The sequence below is a fragment of the Agelaius phoeniceus genome, chromosome 8, assembly GCF_051311805.1.
Source record: "Agelaius phoeniceus isolate bAgePho1 chromosome 8, bAgePho1.hap1, whole genome shotgun sequence".
In the NCBI taxonomy this organism is placed as follows: Eukaryota; Metazoa; Chordata; class Aves; order Passeriformes; family Icteridae; genus Agelaius; species Agelaius phoeniceus.
In genome coordinates, this window is record NC_135272.1 from 32,779,084 (window position 1) to 32,802,812 (window position 23,729).

The window sequence follows — 23,729 nt, forward strand, 5'->3', positions numbered from 1 at the left end:
AAGGCTTCACTGCTCAGAGATGTCAGGGCTGGCTCACCAGGGGATGCCCTGGGAGGGCTGGGTGGGGGTTAACAGGAATCTAAAGAGATTACCCTTCAGTCCAGCCACACCATTGCTTGCCACTTGTTCAGTAACTGAGGGATCTCAAAGCTTGCTTTCATTTCAATCTCACTTATAGTTTCTATGTTCTCAAAATCTTTTGCCAGACAATCATATTTATAAAGCTTTCCTGTTTCATCTTCCCCAACACCCCTCCACTGCCTAAGTTTCATTCAAATCACCAAAGGCTGGGCTGCTCCAAGCATGACAGACACTGCAACCTTGCAAAGGACAGGGGAAAGCCAGGTCCCAGGAACATCCACTGGGGCCTCAGCAGAGGATGCTCCTCAGGAAGTTTGAGAAGCTGTAATGCAGAATTTTAGGTAATTAAAGCTTCACATGCTGTTTTCAGGGTCAATCCAGGGTCCAGTTCTGATCATGGCTGTAGCTGCTGCCATTTGCATTTTGGCAGAACATTCCAAAGCAGATTAATCATTGCACAGGAAAATCCACACTGAGGAAGAACATGACTTACACTGATCTAATTTATTCCCCCTCCACCAATGACCCACAACATCCCAGGTGCATGACTGCAACCACCAAAAAAAATTTCAATCCTGGCTCCAGGTGCACCTTATTAAGCATGTCCCTTATCTCCACAGCACAGCCCCTGCACCAAGTGCAAGATTCCTGCAGAGCCTCAGCTGCTCTTGGACATCTCATGGCCACTCATGCTTACAACAACCTTCCCAGCTCACAGGAAAAGAGAGAAGACCCTTCCACATAAGAAAAGCAGCCACTAACCATACAAGAACATAGTCCTGTGGATTCAGAACAGCACAAACATCAAAGGCTCAGGGAAATTCACCACTCTTGCACACACAGAAGCTCACAAAGCGTCAACAAACAGTTATACTGACCACACACAGTCATTTACACATCGGCCTGGGCTTTAACCTAATTGCTTTCTGCATACATAAACTCAAAGGAAAACCAGCTCAGCTCAGAGCTCAACTGATCACAGTAACACTGGTGAGCACAGCCCCAGGGGCTCAGGCCAGAGCTGGGCAGCTCCAAACAACAGCACAACCTTTGGCCACTGGATGCAGCACAGCTCCCTGGCTCTCCTAATCGCTGTCACTCAGCTGCCTTCAGGAAAGCCCGGGCTGTGATCACCACCCTGCCTTTGAACTGAACAGACAGCATTAGATTCCATCAGCCACTTCACTGTCACACTGCATTGTCCACACGGGATAATGAGCCCCAAAGCTCTGCTGCTCACAGCACTGCAGTTTGATGGGGAACATATTCCTGCATGGCACACAGGGACAGGAGCCTGCCCTGGAGCACAGGGACACCCTGCAGACACCTGTAGGGACAAGGCACACCCGTGTCTCTGCTGGGGTGTCTCAGCCTGGAGATTTCGACTGAGGCTTGGGCTTGAGTCTGAACAGTTCTCACAGCAGAAACTTGTAAGTCTCATGGAAACAAAGACACAGAACCCTTCTTTAAAGGTTTCTCTGGCTAAATAAATTAATTGATAATGATAAAAGTATCACTTGAGGAAAAAAATTGTTGTGTTTTACAGAAACAGCTGAGTATCTGTAAGTGAAAGGATTTCAGGTTGTAACTTACCTGACTAGATCTTACAGGTTTTGCTTCTTTTTGGTTCATCTTGGATATTACAAAAGTGGGTTGTTTATAATCAGCACTCATTTTCACATTCCTAAGACATACTAATAGCTGAGCTATAGCACTGCAGTGAAGTGTTAACTGAATTTTTCCAGCACTTCTCTTCACCTTTCCACTCTCCACTGAAGAAAAATCTTTTCCAGCTGAGTTCAGCAAACCTGCATATGTGAGTGAAGGCAGCAAGGCCTCACACTGAGTCACAGCCAGTTTAGGTACAAACAGTTCCAAAGCAAAACTAAAAACAAACAAACAAAGCCAACAAAAAATCTGGGATGCTTATTTAAAGCTACAAACTGTTCATCTAAAAAGTTGGTGGTGACTAGGGAGAAAATAGAGTCAGAACATTTTTTTATTTGTGAAATGTTAGCAAAATTTACCAATGGGGAATACCAAACTAACTGAGGCACAATTAAGGTTCCAATAAATGCCACTATGAGCCAGGGTCCAAGCTCAGTGACACTGGGGTAAATCCAGTCTAAATTTACAGCAGCATGACTAGGACAGCTCTGTCCTTCCATACCTATCCAACTACCAGCAAGAAGAATTTTAGTTGCAGAGAACAAAGGTCAGGGAGGACCCATCCTCCTGCACCCTGTGTCCCTCCTGCCTGTTCTGCCTGGATACAGTTTTAACTGGGCAGCATCATTCACAAACAGCAGTCTCCCCCCTTCCTGCACTGCAACTTAATATTGCAATTATTTAATCCTACCTTATGTCATCCTGAGCTCCCTGCCTACACACAGCTTCCAGAAAGCATCTCACATGTAAACCATACAGCAACTGTTAGTCCATACATTATGTAAGCAATAATCTGGAGAGCAGGAGGGGGAGGGGGAGAAAAAAAAGGAACAAATCCATAGCCTTAGTAGGCTGGCTAAGTGCCCCATTTCCAACAAATGTCAATTTGCTGGTTACCTGAACAGGCCTGAACAGCACAGGGATTACAGATTTCACCCATGCTGACAGATGGCATTTTGCAGTTTTGATCCATGGCACATTTAAAGGAATACATTCATGAAGCAAGACACGTGATAAAGAGTAAAGGACCTGAGACAGGAAAACACGGACTACATTAAGCATGCAAGATTCAAGCATGCAAGGTTTTACTCTGCTGTCACACCAGGATTGATCCCATTAACTTCCATGGGGACAGGCCTGATTTACTCAATTGTAAACAATCAAAATGAGGCCTGTGGCTCGAGTCCAACACAGCAATTCATTTTCAGCACTGCAGGCTCCATCAGGGCTGGGGGATTTGCCAGAGAGCCTCGGTGTGCTGGGAGAGGGGAGCTCCCGGATGCACCTGGCCAGTCCTGCTTTCACTTCATCCAGGTGCTCAGCAGAAGTACCTCAGGATGAATAAAGCACCTTTATTTATGATGTGGAAGCAATTAACCAGAACTGAGTCCAAGCTGTCCCCTTCACTGGTTAGACAAATATAAAGCCCTTGAGGAGCAGCAGAAATGTGACACAGCCTCTTTACTGTTTCCTAGGCAGGCAAGTATCACCCTGAGAGCTGTAGCTGTGCAGAGGTGAGTGTGCAAGGGCAGACAGGAGATACAGCATCACTAAGGGTAAGATAAATACATTAAAGTGTGCTACTGAACATCACATCCTCACATGACAAGGAAAATTTCCAAGGTTCCTGTTTGAAATCTAAACACACCTTGATTTGCTCTTGATTTCACTGTCTCTCTATTTCCTCAAACTGTAAGAAAGCTACAGGCTACAAACTCCCTGCCCTCGTGCCCACATTTCACTTACTGTCTTTTACAATGGTTTAAAATTTTGTCAATTTTATTGGTTTTGTATAAGCCCCATCGATCAATTGTAAAGTAAAAGATACGAAGTAAAAATGCAATAAACATTATTGCTTGACAGCTGCCTGGTGGCCCATGTGGGACCAGCTGATGGCATTAATCCAGGACCTAATAGAGAAGCTTATACCTTCAGATTAACATTAATTGGCATCCTTAGGGCAATACAAGCAAAGAGGCCAAGGACCAAATGGGCCACGAAAATTCAGCAAGCCACTTCTCTCTCAGCTGAAGGGAAGCAGAGAGGCAGCCTGCAAAGGAGAAACTTCTTTGTTATTCCCAAGGAGAGGCAAATACAGAGACAGTGCCCTGACAGGTCTCTGAAGAGGGTGACAGATGATTTCACAGACAAGAAAGTTTTAAAACAAATAATAAGAGACAGAGAGAGAAGATTGCCTCTGATGTGACCAGAGACATCCTTTGAGGATGCTAATGGAGAGAATTGATTATAAAGCTTGCCTTTTTTTGCAGCACATACAGTAAAGAACAAGTGCTTGAATCAAACATGAGCATGCATAATGATGCCCTTCCCTGGAAGAATGCTTTAGACTCTGATTTTCTGGCAACAAAACGTGCAAACCACTAAAATATTTATCAAACAGCTTGGGTCCAAAGACCCATGCACAGGCTCTGGACTATTTTGATGTGGGCAAACCAAGGAGCTCTTGGTAGATTGGAAAGTATCAGCTCCTCAGATTGGACTCTTTCTCAGTGACAGCATTCATTACAAACTCAGCTGGTAGGAGGCTAACACCACCAGTGACTTCTCCTTCACTGTTTATGTGGAGTTAGGAGGAGGTTTCTGTTTGGTTTCTTCTCAGAAAATTCTGGCAACTTCCTCCTCTGGACAGCAGGCAGCACAGTAATAGGTGGTGTTGGGTATCACATGGGATTCTCGAACACATCCCATGTGAAAGTCTCCCACTCTCCCACATACACAAACAATAGACTTCTCATTAATATGTCAGCTTGTTTAAAAAAAAAGTTTCAGACTTCCTTAAGCTCTCAGGATCCAGGTCACAGGAAAACTGCTTGTCACACACTTACCAGCTTCTGACATGTCAGTATTTAAATGCTCCCAGCAGGAGCCTGCTTGCACCTGCTGCTTCCCCCTCTCCCCTTTGCCTGCCTTGCTGTCCCCGAGACAGTGACGGGCACTGTGACACAGAAGCAAAAGGCACCTTTCCCTTGGAGCCAGGGCCATGCCACTGCTGTCAGCAATATATTCCCTGGGAGGGTTCACATTTCCCAAACTGAGCTAGAGCTATGAACTCTGACAGTGTTTAGACTCTGTTGAACACAGAGCAAGGCTATCCCAAGCCTTGCCACAGATTCATGAGATGTTCAGATGGCCCATGATGTTTTCAGGCTGGTGAAGGAGGAGGGGATATCTTAGAGAGTCTTGGGCTCACTGAAGGTCAGTTGCCTCACAGCAAATTCCAAGTATGAGAAGCAGTCTGGGGGAAACTGCCTCAGCAATCACTGAGCTGCACAAGCAACTCCATCTCAGCCAGCACCTCGCCGTGTCCTGATCTTGGACCCCACTCTGTGGGTACAAAGCTCCCACAGAGGCAACTAAAAGCACAAAGCAGGGACCAATGTTAAAGTGACCCTGGTTACCCAAGGAGCCAGGCTATGCAAGTCAATTCAGTAAACAGAAACAAAATGCTGGCCAAGAATCATTCTCAAAAGCTACTTTGCATGCAACTGTGTATCAGTAGCCAATTAATTTGGGAGATGGAGTACACTTTGCAGACACCAGTCCCATGGTAATGATGCCTGCACCAAGAGATCAGCAGGGGACGTGGGGGAAGGAGAGGGGTTAGGGAGAGTTGCCAGGCTGCTGTTCAAGGAAGAAGCTTTGATCTAAGACAGAAGGAAAAAAAATTAAGCATCCTTTAGACTGTATCAGCATGGTTTGTTTTTCAAGCTAGAACCTATTACAACTGTACTGATTGCTTTGAAGTTCCCTGGCCTATGTCAACTGTTTGTTTATGATTCCATAATTGAGTTATGTCAGAAGTGCCAGCCTGGGAATTAGACTGCTTCCTAAGGGACAGCAAACATGAGTCTGCCTGAGCTCCATGCTGCTTCAATGTGTGCTGTCAGGATGCACTGGTTTCTGTTCCAAACTGGGCTGCTCTTCCCTAAGGGCTCAAAGATGCTGAGTGCTCCATGACAATGACACTAATAACTCAATGGAGAGAGGAAAAGGCTGCCACAGGACAAACCAGCATCTGCCAGCTGTGCCACACCAGGAATGCCCATGTCACCCGTGGGAGCAGGGACAGATGGAGCTGAGGCCTCTGGTCAGGGCTGGAACTCAGCTCCACCACAATCATGATACTAAGCAGTGGCAGTCAGAAGTAAAATATTAATTTTTTTTTTTTAAATTGCCATGATTTTTCTCTTCCCACACTCCAGCCATCCAGCCCATAGAACAAAAACTCCCTCACACTCCATACACAGCAAAACCCAACTGAACTGAACCCACAAACATTTTTTTATGGGTGATCTGTCTCCAGATCAATGCCAGGCAGCTCCCTACAACACATCCTAGGGCTTTTTTACATTCCAGCTTCTGGTTGAATATTTTTGAAGTGTGCTGCTGTCATAGATTTTCTTTCCCAACTTCTGTTAGCTTTGTTCTTGGCAATACATTGTCAACCATAACACAGTCATCAACAATCTAATGCTCTTCCCCACCCAGGGAGTCTTGCACAGCACCACACCCACTCCCCCCACCTCACAGCATAGGTGAACATGGGCATTTCTATTCCTCCTGGTCCTCCTCCTCCTTCCCCCAGCTGTCATGCTGCAATCTGCCACCACTGCTTCCCTTTCTTCCACTGGACCAAACCTCCAGGTACAGAAAACAACCATTTCACTGTGCAAAGCCATCATTACCTGCTTCTCCTTTCTCATCATTCTCTGGAGATGCTATTACCAAGAGGCTCTAATTTCTTTTTTTATTTTTTTTTTTTTAATACTCTCTCACTTTTCCATTTCCAGCAAACTTTGCACTCCTCAAAGCATAGTATGCCCTGAGTTTTAAAAGCCTATTTATGTTTATTAGAGGTGATTATCAACAAGGTATGAGTGATTCACAAACACCAGTGACCCACAGTGCTTCTGTGATGTCAAGGTCCAGAACATTTCATTTCTGCATGAGGAAGTGGGGCTCAGGGAACAAAGTACCTGATCAGTGTCTCACACACAGGAAGCCCAAGTCTGTAGTCTGAACATTTAAAAACAACATATAAAACAAACAAAAAGCACACAAAAAAAAAAACCAAACAAAGAATGTGCAAACAAATAAAACAATCCCCACACAGTATTTTTTCCTCAAGCACTTTGAGCTCACTAATGAGACATCAGTTAAAATACCTGAACTCTGACTAAATCCACACTTACTAATTTTAACCACTTTCTTCTATAGAGGAGAAGATGGTTTCTGCTCCAGCTGAGCCCTGTTTCCAAGGTACAGCCTGACCAGGGCACTCAGAGTCCCAGGCTCTCAGCAGTGTGGGTACCAGGCAAGCTGAACATGTTACTTACAGCTCTTTTAATTGTGTCTCATTCAGACTTCAAAGTCCACATCAGCTGCCAAATGCAATTTCTTCTGGGCTTTGAAGTACTTCTATCCTAACTTCAAAAATTCCTCTGGCACAGTCCCTCCTTGTCAAATCATGGCTCACCAGCAACAAATGTCATTGACCCAGCCCTCCCTCCTCTGCTACTGCAGGTGGCCTGGTTTGACACCATGGTTTTAACTATACCAAATAAACTCTCATATTGTACATTTAAAATTCTTTCAGATTCTTTTAATTCATGGGGTTTTTTCCCCACAAACACCTTCCATAGCTACCCAACATTTCTGTACACTGGCACTTTTCTAATTCATCCTTCATTAAAAAATAACTCCATCTTCAGTCTAGCTTTCTGTGCAGGAGGAAGCTGACAATTTAAAAGCTCTCAGTCTCCTCACCCAATTTAAGAGCATATTTGATGAGCACTAGCATGTTCAAACCCAGTGTAATGCTTTGAGCTTGAGACATTCTAATATTCCAGAGTGTAACTTTGACTCCCATAGCCCTGGGCATCCTAAACCTCATGGGCTTTGTGCTTCAGTATTCATCACCTCCTCTCTTCATTTATCTTTGGCACTAGAAACAGTCAGAGAAAACTGCCTTTTTCTCTATCACCTGGATGACATTCCATTGCTTATTTCCACAAGTAATGGAGGGAAGCCCCACCAAACCACTTTTCCCTTTTCCAGACACATCTGAGTGCTGAGAGAGCAAATGGTTCTTCTGTTGGTGATAAAGAGTGCTCAGAAATGGCTCTGCTCTCTGGGGCAGCCTTGCAGAGTAGAAATGGTGATGAACCAGAATTCAATTATGTAATGAGAAATTGCTTTAATTAGCCAGTTAATTGACTCCTCGATTGCAATAACTAAAATCACTTGTTTTTACAAGGCACACTATTTTTTTCCTAAGGGCTTCCAGGAATCATCTCTGCCTCTCACTTCCCTCCACATCAACTAAAACTAAAAAGGATCCAAGAGTGCTGGCATGCTGGAGGATCACACATTTGATTACTGCTTCAGAGCAGCCCCAAAAGAAATTCATGAGAGGGGGGCAGAGGTGCAGAGTAGCACCAGGGTAATGAACCAGTCTTCCTTTGGTGGAAAGAAGCCCAACCTTGAAGCAGGTGAAATGCAAATGAATTGAGCTGCCCTAATGCTGACTTCTTTCTGCTTTTGCCTAAAGTGTCCTAACTCAGAAGGACCTGGATTCTTCAACCCTAGCAAGATCCAAGATCTATGCACACGATCAAGAGGGCTGCTCAAATGTCAAAGCAGGGGTACACAGTGCCTTAAGACACAGTTTGGGGCCCGTTACACAACCATGCAGTTCCAGATGTCTCAAAGAGACAATGAGAGACAATCCAGGTCACTTCTCAGCACACTGAACCCAGTGCCTAGTCCAGGATCAGGATATTGCACACAGACCCAAGACAGATGGCAGAATTCAGCCAGAAAGCTGCCTCTGTTTACTGCAAGTTTGGATTTGGCAACCTCCTTAATAGGGGTGTAAAATTTTACTCTGAAACAAAGAAAAAGAGAACATGACTTGTGAGTCAGGCAGTGCATGAGCACAAGGGAATTCCCTGATCTGGAACAGGAGCTAATGCAAATAGACTTCACACAGCAATGACAACTAAGAAGAGAAAAAGGGTCAGAGTGGAATGAACCATCAATCTCTGTGTCCCAGGACTCTGCACCCTGGTTATCCCCTGGAGAGCTGCAAGGGTTTATTAGGAGTATTTCTTGTAGCACAATCATCACTACCCTGAAAATTCCCAAGATCTTTCACTTTTTTTTCTCCTCTTATCATGTCCCATAAAGCTGCTGTGACAAGGTTTCCTGGTGCCTCACAATGTCCATCTGAGTGTGTCCTACCCAACATCTGAGTGTGTCCTACCCAACACAGGATAGGGTCAGTCTGCCTCCAGGGACAGCCTTCCCCCTCACAGACAGAAGTGCAGACAAGCCAAGCCTTCACTCCACAGGGTTCTCTCCCTGCTCCCATCAGTGACACTCCCTCAGTGCTCCTGTCACTGTGACAGTGACCTTAGGCCTCAGGGAATTCAACCACTTTCCCTCCTCTCCTGACTTGCAGCAGGTCATCACCAGGAGGCAAATAAATAACCATAAATGAACAATGCAAAAGGCAGGCTGGTGAGTTCTGTGACATTTTAAACATCTGCTTGATAGCAAGGAGTGGAAACCTGGATGAATGCAAAGTAACAGGGCTGAGTCTGACAGCACCTTTTAAACACCAGAGAAAACATCTTACCTTGCTGAAAGGAGAAGGAAAAAGAATCAGTGGTGCTGTGTCTTCACTGGAGATCACGTGGAACTCAAACACAAATTGCAATTATTTATATACAAACTCTTCTTGAAGGAAACCCTAGACATAATCAACAGGGAACACCTGTATGTTTGATCAGGGCTGATATTTTAATCTAAAGAACAGCACTCTGTAATAACAATAAAATCAACACCAGTTTGCTAAGTAGGTCAGGGTTTTTGATGCAAGTGTGTCAGGAATTACTTTGGCCCAGCATTCTGCACCTAAAGCACGTGGAATTATCACCAAAATTATCCCTTTGGGATCTGAGCAGCAGCTTTTCCTGCTGGAGCCTGCAGAAAGCAGTGCACTGTCTGGGCAAGTGGCAAACAGGGGCAAGAATCCCAGGTGGATCACAAGTCAGATGAAATTCAGTAGAAGAGCTTGCACCAGAGAATGGGGACACAGGCAGAGAAGTTGGAGACCCACTTTTGTACAAAACTTCCACTGAAAAAACTAACATCACAGCTCAATTTAAGAAGCAAAATCCATCAGCTCTTGGAACATAATCACTACAAAAAGCCTGAAGAACTGGCTTCCCAACAAAGCACTGGCTTTTAAATGAACCAGTCAGCTTTGGGAAGCACAAGTCCAGAGGGATGGCACACAAATATCAGATACTTGCAGGTCCTGCACAGACAGAGCAAACAGAGCCTGGATACAGAAGTGTCCAGAACCTGCCCCATTCCCTCCCTCAGAGCTCTCTGCAGGTCCCTAATACATCTGGCTGGCCCCAAAGAACAAGAACCACCTTCATCCCAAGAGACAGCACCAAACACACAAAATACAGATAACAGCACTAAACTGACTAAAACAGGCTTAATTAGAAATTACTATTAAAATATGTGGCAGGTCTTAGATATTCTTCCTTTTAGCCCAATGGCATTCCCTTGTTTAACAGGAACACAATTTCCATGACAGAACAACAGCCATTACAGTTTTCTTTCAGTCCAGAATATCCTGTCAGGATTGATTCTGCACTAAGTCACTCCTTAAACCTCTATAACACCAGATACTCCAGGACTGACTGTGGCAGCCTTTAAAAAAAGTACAGACAGTGCCAGAGATGATTTAAAGACTGGAATAAATGTCATGTCTAAGGTGGTTAAGTGGAAATTTAAAATAGGCAAAATTAAATTACCCATGAGAAATACAGCCTGAATCTCTGACCTGAATTTGGTCAGAAAGTTTGCTTTGTCTAACTCACTCAAATCAGGAGTGCAAGACAGAAAGGTAGGAAGGTTGGGATGATAAAAACTATGAAGAATGGAAGGTAATACACAGAGAGCTCTGTGCCAAAATTCAAAGGGGGAAATACTGCATATGCTGAGATCTAGAAGCAAGAGAAGGGTGTTTCTAAGAACCCTTTCAATATCCTGGGGGACCAAACTATTCAAAAACCCAGAGATTCAGTGACCAGCAAGGGATTACCAAAACCATTGCAATTTTACAGAAGTAATAAAGAATGGAAAAACAACCTGCAAATCTGAAATATAACCAAATTTCTTCAGTAGTAAGTGCATGTAGACATGAAACCAAGCCATAAACTTCAATGAAACAGCAGAGGCAATCTTCTGAGAGAAAACCTATTAGATGATACGAGCCTGAGAAACTCATAAATGGCTCTGTATGGCCAGCATGTGAAACAGGTCAGTGCTCACCCCCCTGCTCTATAAAGCAGGGGTCCATCAGTTATATCAGCTATGGGACAAGCCACGGTGTTTGAGCATCCATGGCCAAAGGGCTCTGTCCTCCCTCGGTGTAACCCCTCAAGCCATTTGCAGGAGCACAAGGCTGTCCCCATGCCTGGGGTGGCTGCTTCTGGCAGGCCCTGGGCTCAGCCACCCCTCCTGCCCCCGGGGCACACAGAGAGGAAGCGAGAGTGGAAGAAGAGGAAGGAGCGTGTGTGCAGCATCCAAGGAGCAGAGGCACGGAGCACAGAGGGAGTTTCAGAGCTGAGCAAAGGCCCCGTGGGAAGGGAGGGCTGGCAGACAGCACCGTGTGTGTGCTGCACGGGCCACATTCATGGCAACAAGGAGAGGGAGGCAAGCGGCCCCCCCAGAGCCGGCTGTTCACTCCCTGTTTGTTCACTCCTTCAGGCTGAAACGCTCGAGCAGATTTACACAAGTAAGTGCACTCGAGAAGTGGGCAAACTGAATATGAGCACAAGGCCAACTGGCTGCAGTGTCCAAGAAACAGCACATGGTATTAATCCCCTGAATTGGAGACCAAAGCGCCGCCCGTGCCCCATGGAGCTTCCCAGTGGGGTCCCCTGCCATCCTTCTGCGGGGCTGCGCTGTGGGGAGGCTGCGGGGGCTGCCTGAGATACCCACCAGGTCTGGCCCCCCTGCCCAAAACTGCCCTTCCATATGCAAGGGGCGAGCAGCTGTTGGCACAAGCCTAAGGCAATTAGCACGGGAGGAAAATAAGGCAGTGGGAAGTACTTGAAGCACTTGAAAGTTTACCAAAATAGCTTTCCTCAAATACAACAACTCAGAGCTACCACAAAAAGTGCCTCTTGTAGATCCAGCAGTCAAAAGCCATCCCTCTGGGAGGGCTGCTGCTTAGGGTACCCCGATGCTGCAGCAAATCCAACATAGTCTGAAGTGCAAACAGCACCATTTTAGACTTCTAACCCATCAAAGTCAGGAACTAGTTTGCAATGAGAACACTGCCTTCATGGGCATTTGTGCACGTGCACATAAAAGAAGATAGAGGGTCCAGAAATGAAAATGAGATTTCAAAAATGCTGAAATCCTACAGCTTGCATGTCCTTCCCTGTCTGTCAAACCCAGTTTCTTAGGAATATATTTACAATTCCTAGACAACTGCTCATCAAACCCTATGCATGTTTTTGTGATTTTTGACAGTTAGAAAAGCATATATTTGTTCAAGTTTATTTTTATAGCATTCAACACCACATACCAAAGACCCTGTAGTATGGAAACCAACAGCATTTTCTTCTACCCAGCTGTAACTTACCATGCCACAGGAGAATGGAGGAAGAGATACCTACTCATATTTTCACATCCTCAGCCTTCTTTATGCAGTTTTCACAACAGTAGTGAAAGAAAAACTGCTGTCAAAAAAATTAACCACCTAGATCTTTCTCTTGGAGCAATGATGTTACATGATAGATCCTCATCACTGACAGAAGCAGCTGCTTGATATTCAATAATTAATTCATGTAAAGTTCAGCTGAACTGGATAAAGTGCCTGTACCTGTTATTCTGCTCTAAGCACAGGCTTCCTCTTAACCCACCAGCATCTTCTGGAACTGTCAGTGGAGATTTTTGCCCATTTTGCTGCTCCAGTGACCTTTACTTTTTGCACATGATGCTGTCCAGTGACAATTTCAAGGGATATCAGGGTGCACTCTGACCTTGTCCCTCCCTATAGTGTCAGCAATGAGCCTTTCCCCCACTGTAATAAATGTCTATGTTCTGTATGTTCCACCTTTGCATATTACAATCTCCAAATTCTTCTAACTCTCCCTGCTGTCATTGCTCCAGGCAAAATCTTGAATTATTTGTGTTGCCATGAATAGTACACACTGCATTATCTAGACAATATATGTTTTTAAAAGTGTCTTGTAGTGTCAAGCACACAAAGAGTTGTACAACCTTAGTTCTGCCCTCTTAGGTGTCCACATTCTCCAGCAAACACAAGAATTTTATGAGGGAGGTAAGACACAAAATAATTGATGAACACAATCCCAGAATAGAAGAATATATCATTTTAAGCAGTATTCACAAGCACACAGAGCTTCTTGCATATGTTTTTGTTCCTTTGGCAATAATACAGGCCAGCATTTTAGAAACATCCTGCTAGTCTTATGAAACAACCTGACAAAAGGAAAATATAATTTTTATCTAAGCAAAATCTGAAAAGAATTTTAGAGTCAGACTTTCTTGGGCTGCAGGTTTTCTTCCTGTTGGATTTCAAATGCTTGCCACAAACAGAGGAAGAGGGAAAGGTCATTTGCATCCTTCTCATAAGCCATGGAAATCCTTTAAATTGGGTTGAAAAGCATTAGGCATTCAGAGCAGCAACTACTGCTGGGTTTGCCCACAGCACACTTGCCATGTGCTGCAGCCTTTTTGTCCAGCTGCCATGAGAGATCTTCCTCCTCTGCTCTCACTTCAGTACCAGGCAGCTCTCTCTAGGCCACTGCTGGAGACAGGTGACACCAGGCAATCCAAAATCATCAGGTGCTTGATGCTGTCACTGCCACTTGCCTTCACACCTGCCTGGACTGTCCTGGAATAAACTCCCAGAAAATGCATTGGCTGGATTGCAATCCAATAGTGAGTAGTAACTCAGTCCCAGAAATGCAGCAGCAAGCAGGTTCCCTTAGGCCTTTAACAGCAAAGGGTATTTCCAAGGGTTCCTCCAAATTCTGCTCAAGAGTTGTACCAAATACACCATACCACAAATGCAATTTTTCTAATACTCGAGGAACTTAATAAGAAAGTGGAGCATCACAGCACAGCATAACTGAAGCTGCAGACACCCTGTCCCTCCTTTCCAACATGGAACACCCTCTGCCCTCTCCCCAGCTCCCATCTTGCTGTCTCTGCCTCCTCAGATTTCCTTTTGGTTGCAGTGTCCTGACACAAGCAACTTCCATTCCCTCCATCTGTCCCCAGTGCAAGGTGATGGACACCATGAACTGAAGCAAGGGTGTTCTCTTCCCACTGAGCTGTACTTTCTGTCTTCTCATGCTGCTCTTCTAAAACCATTCTCATCCCCTTCCACTCAGCTCAGCCAGAAGGGTCAAACCCCAGGCTGCATCCTAGGGATGCCCAGAAAGCTGCTGCTATTTCCAGAGCAGGAGCTGATGAACAAGGACACGTCATTCCCTCAGCATTCCCCACGGCTCTGGTGACCATGACAGAGACGAGTTTACCCTCCCTGAAGGGTCAGCAGAGGAAGACAGCCAAAGGAAGAGCATGTAATGGAGAGCAGCAGTCCTGGCCATAAACAAAGGCTGCAACACAGGGTGTCAAACTCTGCCCACCCTAAAGCAACAGCCCAGCTGAGTTGTGCCAATGCAGCCCAGCACTGGCTGAGGATAACAGGATTGTCTCCCAGTCTCAGGGTTCCCCACTTGCACCCCCATGTTTCTGTGCAGCTGCAAGCATCCACAGCTGCTTGCACTGCAGCAAGGCTTTCATGCCCTTAAGCCAACTACATTTAAACCAGGTTTGAAACTCCATGGCTTTTTTTTTTCCCTCAACAAACAGAACCTCTTGGTTTGCCTAAACTCTTGGCAAAACACATCAAAAAAGGCTCAACTGAATTAAACATGTTTCAAAGGAGCTCAGGAGATATAATGTAGGTACAAAGAGCTGGCCAAAGAAGGTAGGATAAAAAATTAAATGAAATAAAATAATTAAATAAAAGAAAATCCAGCACATTAAAATAATTATTTCGGAGAAAAATTCATTAGTTACAGGCATATTTTGAAGCTTTCTTATAAAAGACAGTGAGATCCCAAAGCAAAGGACTGCTTCCAAGAGCTATATAGCCTCCAAATTCACACATAAAATTAGCAGGAATAGGTCTGAGACTGGGGGCTGGTGGGAAGCCTGAAACTGAAAAGCCACTCTGCTGAACATGCAAAAATATTTGAGAGGCTGTATAAAATCTAGCAGCATTCTGCAATCATACTAAAAGTTATTCCTTTTTCTAGTAGTTTCCCATAATAAAAAGCTTTTTAGAGCAGGAGTTTTGCAATGTCCACAGCAATGCATCATGCAACAGATTCCTGTAACTTCAGAATAAGTTCCTCTGCCTGATGGATTCTCAGGAAACCACCCAGTTGGTAAAAGTTGTCCTGGTTAAGAGACAGGAGCAGCCCCCAGAAAAGGCAGGCCATAGATCCACTGTGCTTTGGGGTCCAAGAAGGGACTCTCCTCCCAGGACCTCACTCACTGGAGATTCCACACAAGTTACAAATAAGTCTGGGGGGCACCTTTACCCTCTCCTGATTCAGTGTGGGCCTTCCTAGAAACATCCATGATTTATTGCACAGAAAAGAAAAAATAAAACCTGTTTTGGGATCCCTGCAGTGCCTCAACCATGAAGCATTGCTCTGCTAAGCTACAAACTCAGGCTGTGTCAAGGAGCAACATCTTTGGATGTCTGTGAGGTAAGATTCAACTGTTTTTACAAACAAAAACTAAAATTAAAAAAAAAAAAAACTTCAACTGAAAACAACAAAACCAGCTTTAAACACAGGCAGTAGTAAGGACTCCTGGTGGAAGAACCCCTGTTAGAGTGTTTTGCCTCAGAAAGTTTCTGAGAACAGTCTTCCAACCTATCCTGCTTTTATTGTTACTTAAGAGATTGGGGTGGGGGGGAAAAGGCTTAACAAACTAAACCCATCCAAGATGAACAGACTGGTGTATTTTAAACACAATAACCCATCACAAGAGGCTCCTGACTGTTCACACCTCACTGTCTTTTAACAAAGACATACACCCACAACCCTTCTCCTTTCCAGGAGTTACCAGAATTGTGGGTTTGTTTCTTGGTGAACTGATTTTCTATATATCTATTGTAAAAGCCACAGTCCCACTTTCAAATCAAAAGTCAATCCCAGTTTGATCCCACAGAGGCACAGACTTTCAGGGGGGATACAATTTAGAGCCATCTGTTCCCATTCCCTCTTCTCCTTTTGCTCACAGCCAGGGGGAAGGCACCCCCTCACCTTAGATCCACGTGGTTTTTCCATCCCTCTCCAGCTCACCTGACTTCATGGCTTCCCAGGCTCCACTATGAGTCTCCTCTGCCTGTGGGCTTTTTCTCCTCTCTCCACCCCTCCTGCTGATCAGTGTTATTAAACACACCTGTCTGCCCCCTCATCCAACTGCTATTCCATTTGTACTCACCCCATACCCAGGCACACATGCTGCTAGATAATGCTAACTACATGAAACCACTGCTGGCAGGTGCACTGATGAGCAGGGCAAGAAAATAACATTGTGTGGCTGGGCTAAGATGTGCTAAGCAAGGACTGTGGAGCAGAGCATCACTGTGGCACCCCTGGGAATTTGGGTCACCCTGTCACCACCTGCTGAAAGCACAGCCTCACATGAGACAGGAGGAGCAAAATGGGCTTCAGCTCCTCACCACCACCAGAGCTGGAGCTTGAAGTGAAGCAAGAAAGAGGCATAAATTATAAAGGCAACTGCAGAGTGATGCATGCACAGAAGTTTTTGTTTTCTGTGTGTTTTCAAGTGAGAATCCTGCAGGATGCATTGGCAGCTTGTGCCCTAAGGTAAAGAAATCCGAGCCCAACACAGAACCCAGCGAGTCACTTGTTCAGAGATTTTGCAGACCCTCCAATCTTCTCTTTACTGCAAAGTGTATAAGAAAATCTTATCTGAAAGAGTTGATTTCTCTCCAACATGTATTTGTCTTTTATGTCCTGTTATTTTAAACACACTCCCCTTCACAGTCTTATCTAAAACTGGGAAAACTGTGCAATGTTCTCTGTGCTGTCAACAACTGTTCAAAATTCCACACTGGTAATGTGGACAGCCTGAGTGTAACAGCTCCCTCTTAATATTTTAAGCACAGAACAAGATTAAGTAGTATAATACAAACAACAGTGTGCATCAAATTCCCAGTTCTGCTGACAAAATGATGGAGCTGATTTTAAAAACTAGAAAAAAATCTGCAAAACCTACTTAATGAGGAAATGTTTGTCTGTCTTTGCACAGTTCTTTTTTAAAAGATAATTAAATGGTACTGGTGCCATTTTCTTTATAACCATTCTTAGGAACATCAAGATAGTGATGACAGTAAAGACATATCCAGAAAAACCACAAACTAAACAAAGATTGAATAAGAAAAAGCACACCTTCAGAATCACTCTGAAAATACACTGATTAGATAATTACTATAGATGCATGTGTGTATGTGTATATATATATGGATAGTCTTGTCCCTCTTAAAGGAAGGAAAGACCAAACTCTGATATCAGTATTTGAAGTGACACAACCTTTTCATGTTATTGAAGGAGTAGAACCCAAAGCTAAGCTTAAATGGGAATTTAATCCACACCTTAAATACAATAAAGAATCAATAATGAACCTGAAGTAAAGGTGTGATAGTTGAAGTATTTTTTTCCTTGCAAGGCAGGATGGTTACTAAGTGCCATGCTTCATTGTAAAATTTGGAAGGGCTTGGTTTTCCCATGAGCTAGATTCATCCAGTGCATACATAAAGCCTGCCTCCCTATAAAAATGAATCATGCTGCGTTGCATTGAAAAAAACCCCAACCCATCTGTGATGCAGCTATGGAGTAAAAGACAGAACAGAGTTGTAAACTGCCTCAGAGGAAGCTCAGGGAGGCTGTTTATAAGGAGTGAGTTAACAGCAGGCTTTAATTCATCCAACAAAGCAGCAGGATGCTGCTAAAAACAGGGAATGGTAGAAGTGTATAAACCTCTGGCTATACTACATCCAAGAGCTGGGTGTAAAGACTGGAAATTAAATTCTACGTTGTTGAGTTCCCTTAAATTTGTATCTTACTATATTGAGTTTGAGATTTATTTTGTTATATATAATCTTTTTTAAAACTCCTTTAAAATACTTTCCTGAAACTACTGCAGTGCATTTACAACATAAATTTTATACAATTTTTCCAAAGACATTTTTATTATTTATTTGATGCTTAGTGATTTGAATACATATTGCTGGTATGAAGGATTAAGAGTGTTTATTGCCATTACATTTTTAATGGTACAATCCACTGCAGAATCCACAAAGGATTTCAAAGGTATGAGGCCTGAGAGTCATGGAGAGGCTCCTGGCTGCCCATTCCTCCCTAGCAGCTCCTCCCATGGTGACAGGCCACCTGCAGTCAGTCACACAGGAACAGATACCTGCACACCCAGGAGGAATCAGCTGACAGTAAATGATGAATGACACAACCTCCCAGGTGTGGAGCAGTAAAGTTCAAAATGAACATGTACAATGTGTCTCAACATCCTTACCTACGTCACATTAACTGCATGTAGCACCCCAGGTAACCACCCTGCCTCTACATTTCAAGTTACCTTTCATTTAGTACTTAATCCCCTTTTTAGATTTATATAACAAAAGAGGCTTTCAAAACTTCCAATCTATCCTCAGCAGGCTATAACTTTGATATATGATTTGTAATAAAAATGTTATCATACTTGGAATTTATTCCATATCATTTGGCATATCTTGTTCAGCTCTTTCTATTACCAGCAGTAAAGGCATTTGCACATTTTTGAATGTACAAGAGATTTTGTATGGATCCATCTCATTTGTCCACAAACTCCCATGTGATGTTGTATGTGTGAATACAGCTGAGGGACACTTGCCAGTCAAAACAGATGCTCAAATCCTATACCAGGGAATGGAGCACAAATACAGGATCTGCTTTAATGTATTCACAGTGCATCCAGCCCAGCTACTTCCAAGACTTTTCAGTATAAATTGTAGCACAAACTGGCTTAGAAATCAAGTTCCCATTTGGAAGCAAAAATCTGCCCAGTTAAACACAAACTCTGTACTAGAATATCCAGGTAGGCATCACACAGTGATATGGCCTTCCCATAGTGACAGTTTGCTCTGCCAAACTTCACAGACTAAACTGGAATGAGTCACACAACACAAGTGTTACATCTCAAAGCTGGTCCTGTCCAGGTTATAATAATAATTTTGGGGCTGATGTGTACTGTGGCAGTGGCTGTGGAGTCCCTCAGGAGGGGGGATGAGCTGGAGAAGGAAGGAGAGCAGAAGATCAAGGACATCCTGGATGTGCAAGGACCACACCAGAGCACACTGTGGTGGCTCCTGGCCAGCACAGTGACATTCCTGCATGGCACAGAGCAGGGCAGCCCTCACCTGAAGGGATCCCAGAGCCAGCCAGGCTCTGGAGACACAGGAGGAACAGTGGAACACAAAGACCAAGCCCTCCCTTCCCAGAGCCTGACCAAAAGTGCTCAAAGCCAAACCACACCCTGTGCTGAGGGCACTCAATGGAACCCCCTGCAAGGTTAGAACTCAAAAGCAAATCCCATGATAATTTCTAATAAATATCTTGTGCTCATCCATGAGCTGTACCACCCCAAGCACAACTATTTCAAAACTGGCATTTCTAAAAGAAAGGATTGTTATCCTTTCCAGACAATAATACTGTCTCCCTTGGAATTTATGGCACATTCCTTAGATTTAACAATTATGTTTATCATTCTATGCTTTGTCTTCAAACTGCTGTCTATGATACAAACTCTTGTGCTAAGCTAATACTACTATTCCTGAGGGGGAAAGTGGGCAGGTTGCTTTTTTGGACAAAGATAGGATAAACCCTTTTCCAGTCATATTCACAGCTCTAGGATATAAACATTTGCTTTGTCTCCGAGCTCAACTTTACAAGGAGCTTTATATTGCAAAGCACAGCAGCAGAGCTGATGCTTTATGCAAACCTGGTGTCATTAACATTTGAGAGTCCTCCTGACAATGCCAGCTAAGGCATAAGGAAAAAAAAAAAAAAAAGAGAAAATCCTTTGATTCTAGAAGAAAAACTTGCAATGAAAAACAAACACTTGATTCACAAGTGCTATAGCTGCAGAGGGAGAGAGTCAAGAGCTAATGTACCATAGTAATTGGATTGAAAGATTCTGAGTTGGTGGAATTTAGTGGCTGTATTAAAAAGCCATCTCCTCTTCAAGGCCAGGCGCCAACATAATGAAGAAAAGACAGGAAACAAGTTGGGGAGTGTCATACAAGGTTAAAAGAAGACCCTGTTATCTTCACAATGGAAGGACAGCCTATTTCCACAAAACTGAGTTTCTCTCTCTTTTGCAATCTAGGGCTGGTTTTTATTACCAAAGTCAGCAACTGGAAAATACATTACCAAAGCATTATTCCCATCATTATAATAATAAAAGGGTCAATTAAAACTCAGTTAAGTGTAAATCTATTGTGCAGTGGACTTTAAAAGAGAATTTCAGTTACTCCAAGAAAAACTAAGTAACACTGGGTGCAGAACTGGTTACCTGTCAAATTCCAAATCTCTACTGCCCAAGAAAGTCAAACCCTTTTTTATTAATTTTGTTCCTCCCCCCCCAGAATGATCAAGATATTCTGAACCATTTCTCAGTCAAGCAGTGGTATAAGTTTCCAGAAAGAACTGATTTTCGCAGAAAAATAAAACAGAACTTAAAAATGCAATTTCATGTTCACAGCAGGAAATAACGTAACTTGTCTCTGATTACCAAAAGAGGAGAAACAAGGCAGATTTGAAGAATTAGTGTTTATATTACATCTATTTAATAGGAATCAGCAGTTCTAGGAATCTATTGCATGGCAAAAATAGCAGGGAGGGTCTGATTTTTGCACAAACAATTTGCATTAGAACATGCAGCAAGTCCTGAACTCACACTACATCTGAGCTGCACTTGGAGCTCAGCTTTGCACACTCAGCCATGAGCCCCATGCACAAGCACTGGACACTCAACTCAACTGCCTGAGTGAAATCAAAGGGAAATTTGTCATTGCTTACAAGGACTCATCCTTCAGCTGCTCCAACACAACACGACTTCCACAGCCAGGGTCTATGTACATCCTTTTCAGTATATTCTTTTCATTCCTATTCTACTAAAAAAGGACAAGAGAAAAAGCTTTGCAGGGTTAGAGAAGGATAGACAACATTTTAGTTCCTAAGAAGACAGGATAATGACCCAGCAAGTATTTAGAACAGTGACAGAAATAACTTCTTTTAACCCTCAGACTAAAAGGTTCATAATCATGTATTTCACATCTCACCAAACAGTTCATCTAAAATTCTTATCAGGAAGAGTCCACAATACCATTTACACTCAAGACTTCCCATGTAGAAATGAAAATGTCTTTCAAGTTTTATTTCACCACTTCTCTTTCTTCTCTCTCCCAACACTAGTACTGCTCACTGGCCAAAACCCAAGAGCTCAATACTGCCAGTTTCAGGAGGATTGAAAATAACACACACAAAACACCATCTCAACCCAGGCCTGCATTCTGCAAAGCAGGTCCACTTTTAATTAAAAGCAGAATCTCAGATTATCCCACCCAACCACTAAGCAGTGTAACAAGTTTTCTCAGTGCCACTTTAATAGCCTGCTTTTTTAAGAAGCTTTTAATTCTGCATTCAGCTTCAAGACACCAAATGCTGCCAGCACTGTCTGATCTCAGCATGATAGGGAAAAGTACCACTAGGTCTCTGCTCCAGTATTTCTAACAAACATGGCTGAAGGAAATTATTTGCCTGGATTATGATGCTAACAAGTATTCCCCAAATTAATGATGAACTGCATGAGTTTTATTTTTAACTCTTGCTTTTGCTGGTAAGAAACCACCAAAGCTTTCTTCTAAAAACTCCGCTTCAACCACAGCAGGGATGATTAATTATAAGCACCCTGTCTGGAGCAGAAAGAAAAGGAAAGAAATAGTTTGTGTAAGCTTATGGAAATGTGGCTCTGTGCTTCACTTTCTGCCTTTTCTCCTTGTCAAGCAAACAAAGCCGAAGGGTGGGAGGGGGAATGGCAGCACAATGAAACAGCCTTGCAAATTCAAAGCTGAAAAGATGTTCCAAATGATGAAAAGCAATGAGAGAAGGTTGCTCAGTTCTTACTCTGCTGCAGCAGATAAGAAAGCTTGGGACAGGCAAAATCTGTTCCCTAAGCATGGTTCACTAGGGCATATCAAGGCTTCAGAAAAATTATTGCATTTTGAATAATTCAGGAATCTGTCCATGTCTCTCTTGATTAACATCTATGTAGCAATTGTCCAAGCTTCACTGAGGGTGCCATTCTGCTGTCTGGAAATATCTGTAATTGCTTATACCAGCTGAAATGGTTATCTCAGGTTTTCAGTGTCTTTTAAAGTTGCCATCTTAAAGGAGGGGCAAATTTTCTGACAGCAGATGGCAAAAACGTGCCTGAAAAAAAATCAGGAGAGGAAAAAGAGAGGAAAAAAAAGGAGAGAGCAGAAAAATTCATCTGCATGCAAGAAAATGTACATTGTACAGAAGCCTTTGAGACTATACACTTACTCCTTTAGACCTGTAATCACTTTCTTGAAAGAGCATATCCACAAGCAATAATTTGCAGAGCTGCTTTAGCTCCTTCAGCAGTACCCAGCACCTGCATGTGCAGCTTCCAACTAAAACCATGGGAGAGGGAACAAATGCCCTAGAACCAGGCCTTGTTCCAGATTTTTTAATGAATGCAAACAAGTGGTAAAGATTATTATATCCCCAAATTAGCAGCAGAAGGGAACACTTTCATTTAATAAAATCTGCTGGTCTAAGCCACCTATGTTAGATCTATTTCAGAGCTTTATTGTGTCTCAATGTGCCAGGACTCTCTTTGCTACATCAGAGTTCAGTGCTGAACTATTTTTGAACCAGATTATTCTGGTAACTGACCTGAACAGTGGTCCAGATCCAGAACAAGCAACTTGAGCCCATTTCTGATGCTCTCTAGGGGAAGAACCTTAAATATAATCATCTAGAGATCCTATAGAATCTCTAATACATCTTATATTCAGAGCAGATGATCCTTTCCTCATGTTCACTGCACTAAAATTGTTTAGTTCACACCTGACTTAGACTATAGAGCGACTTAGTTACTCTAAATAATACATTTTTCTAGGACTGACAGGTAATCAGTGCTTTTTTCCATGGCAGCCCAAACTAAGCCAAGACTTGGAACCACAAAAACACCAGACACAGAGAGATGGTTGATAGACCAGGCAGGAGGACAGACAGCATCTATTTTCAGCAGCCTGGAATATATATATATATATATATATATATATTTAATATATTTACATCTTCTTTTGTGCTGGCTAGAGCAGTCATCTGCCCTGCACCACGAGGGATGTGACCACAAGGTCCCTGCATTCCTACCAAGTGGCCTAGGGGGTCTTGGTGTCTCCCAGGAACAGAGGATTCATGTTCAGTTGGAAACTGCACAAAGAGCACAATAGGGGCAATACTTGTGGTGAGCAAGTTCCCCACAATACTGGTCCCTTGCATTCTCCTGAATCCTTGTGATTACCAAGGAGGAGACCATGACAACAGCAAAACAGCCATTCACTGCTGACACTGGAGACACAATGGCCAACGAGTACCTTGGGTGAAATCAATCACCCAGTAGCTGTTTTATTAATGGCCCAGCCAGGAAGCACATACTTCATTGCAGAAGGTGAAAGAGCCAAGTAAACCAAGCTGCTGGTC

General features: G+C 43.4%; 1 protein-coding gene across 3 annotated transcripts in view; it reads right to left on the bottom strand.

The window, feature by feature from the left end:
* LRP8 (LDL receptor related protein 8) overlaps window positions 1-23,729 on the bottom strand; it is a 171,211-nt gene that overhangs the window by 120,089 nt on the left and 27,393 nt on the right. The gene's annotated exons all lie outside the window — the stretch shown is intronic.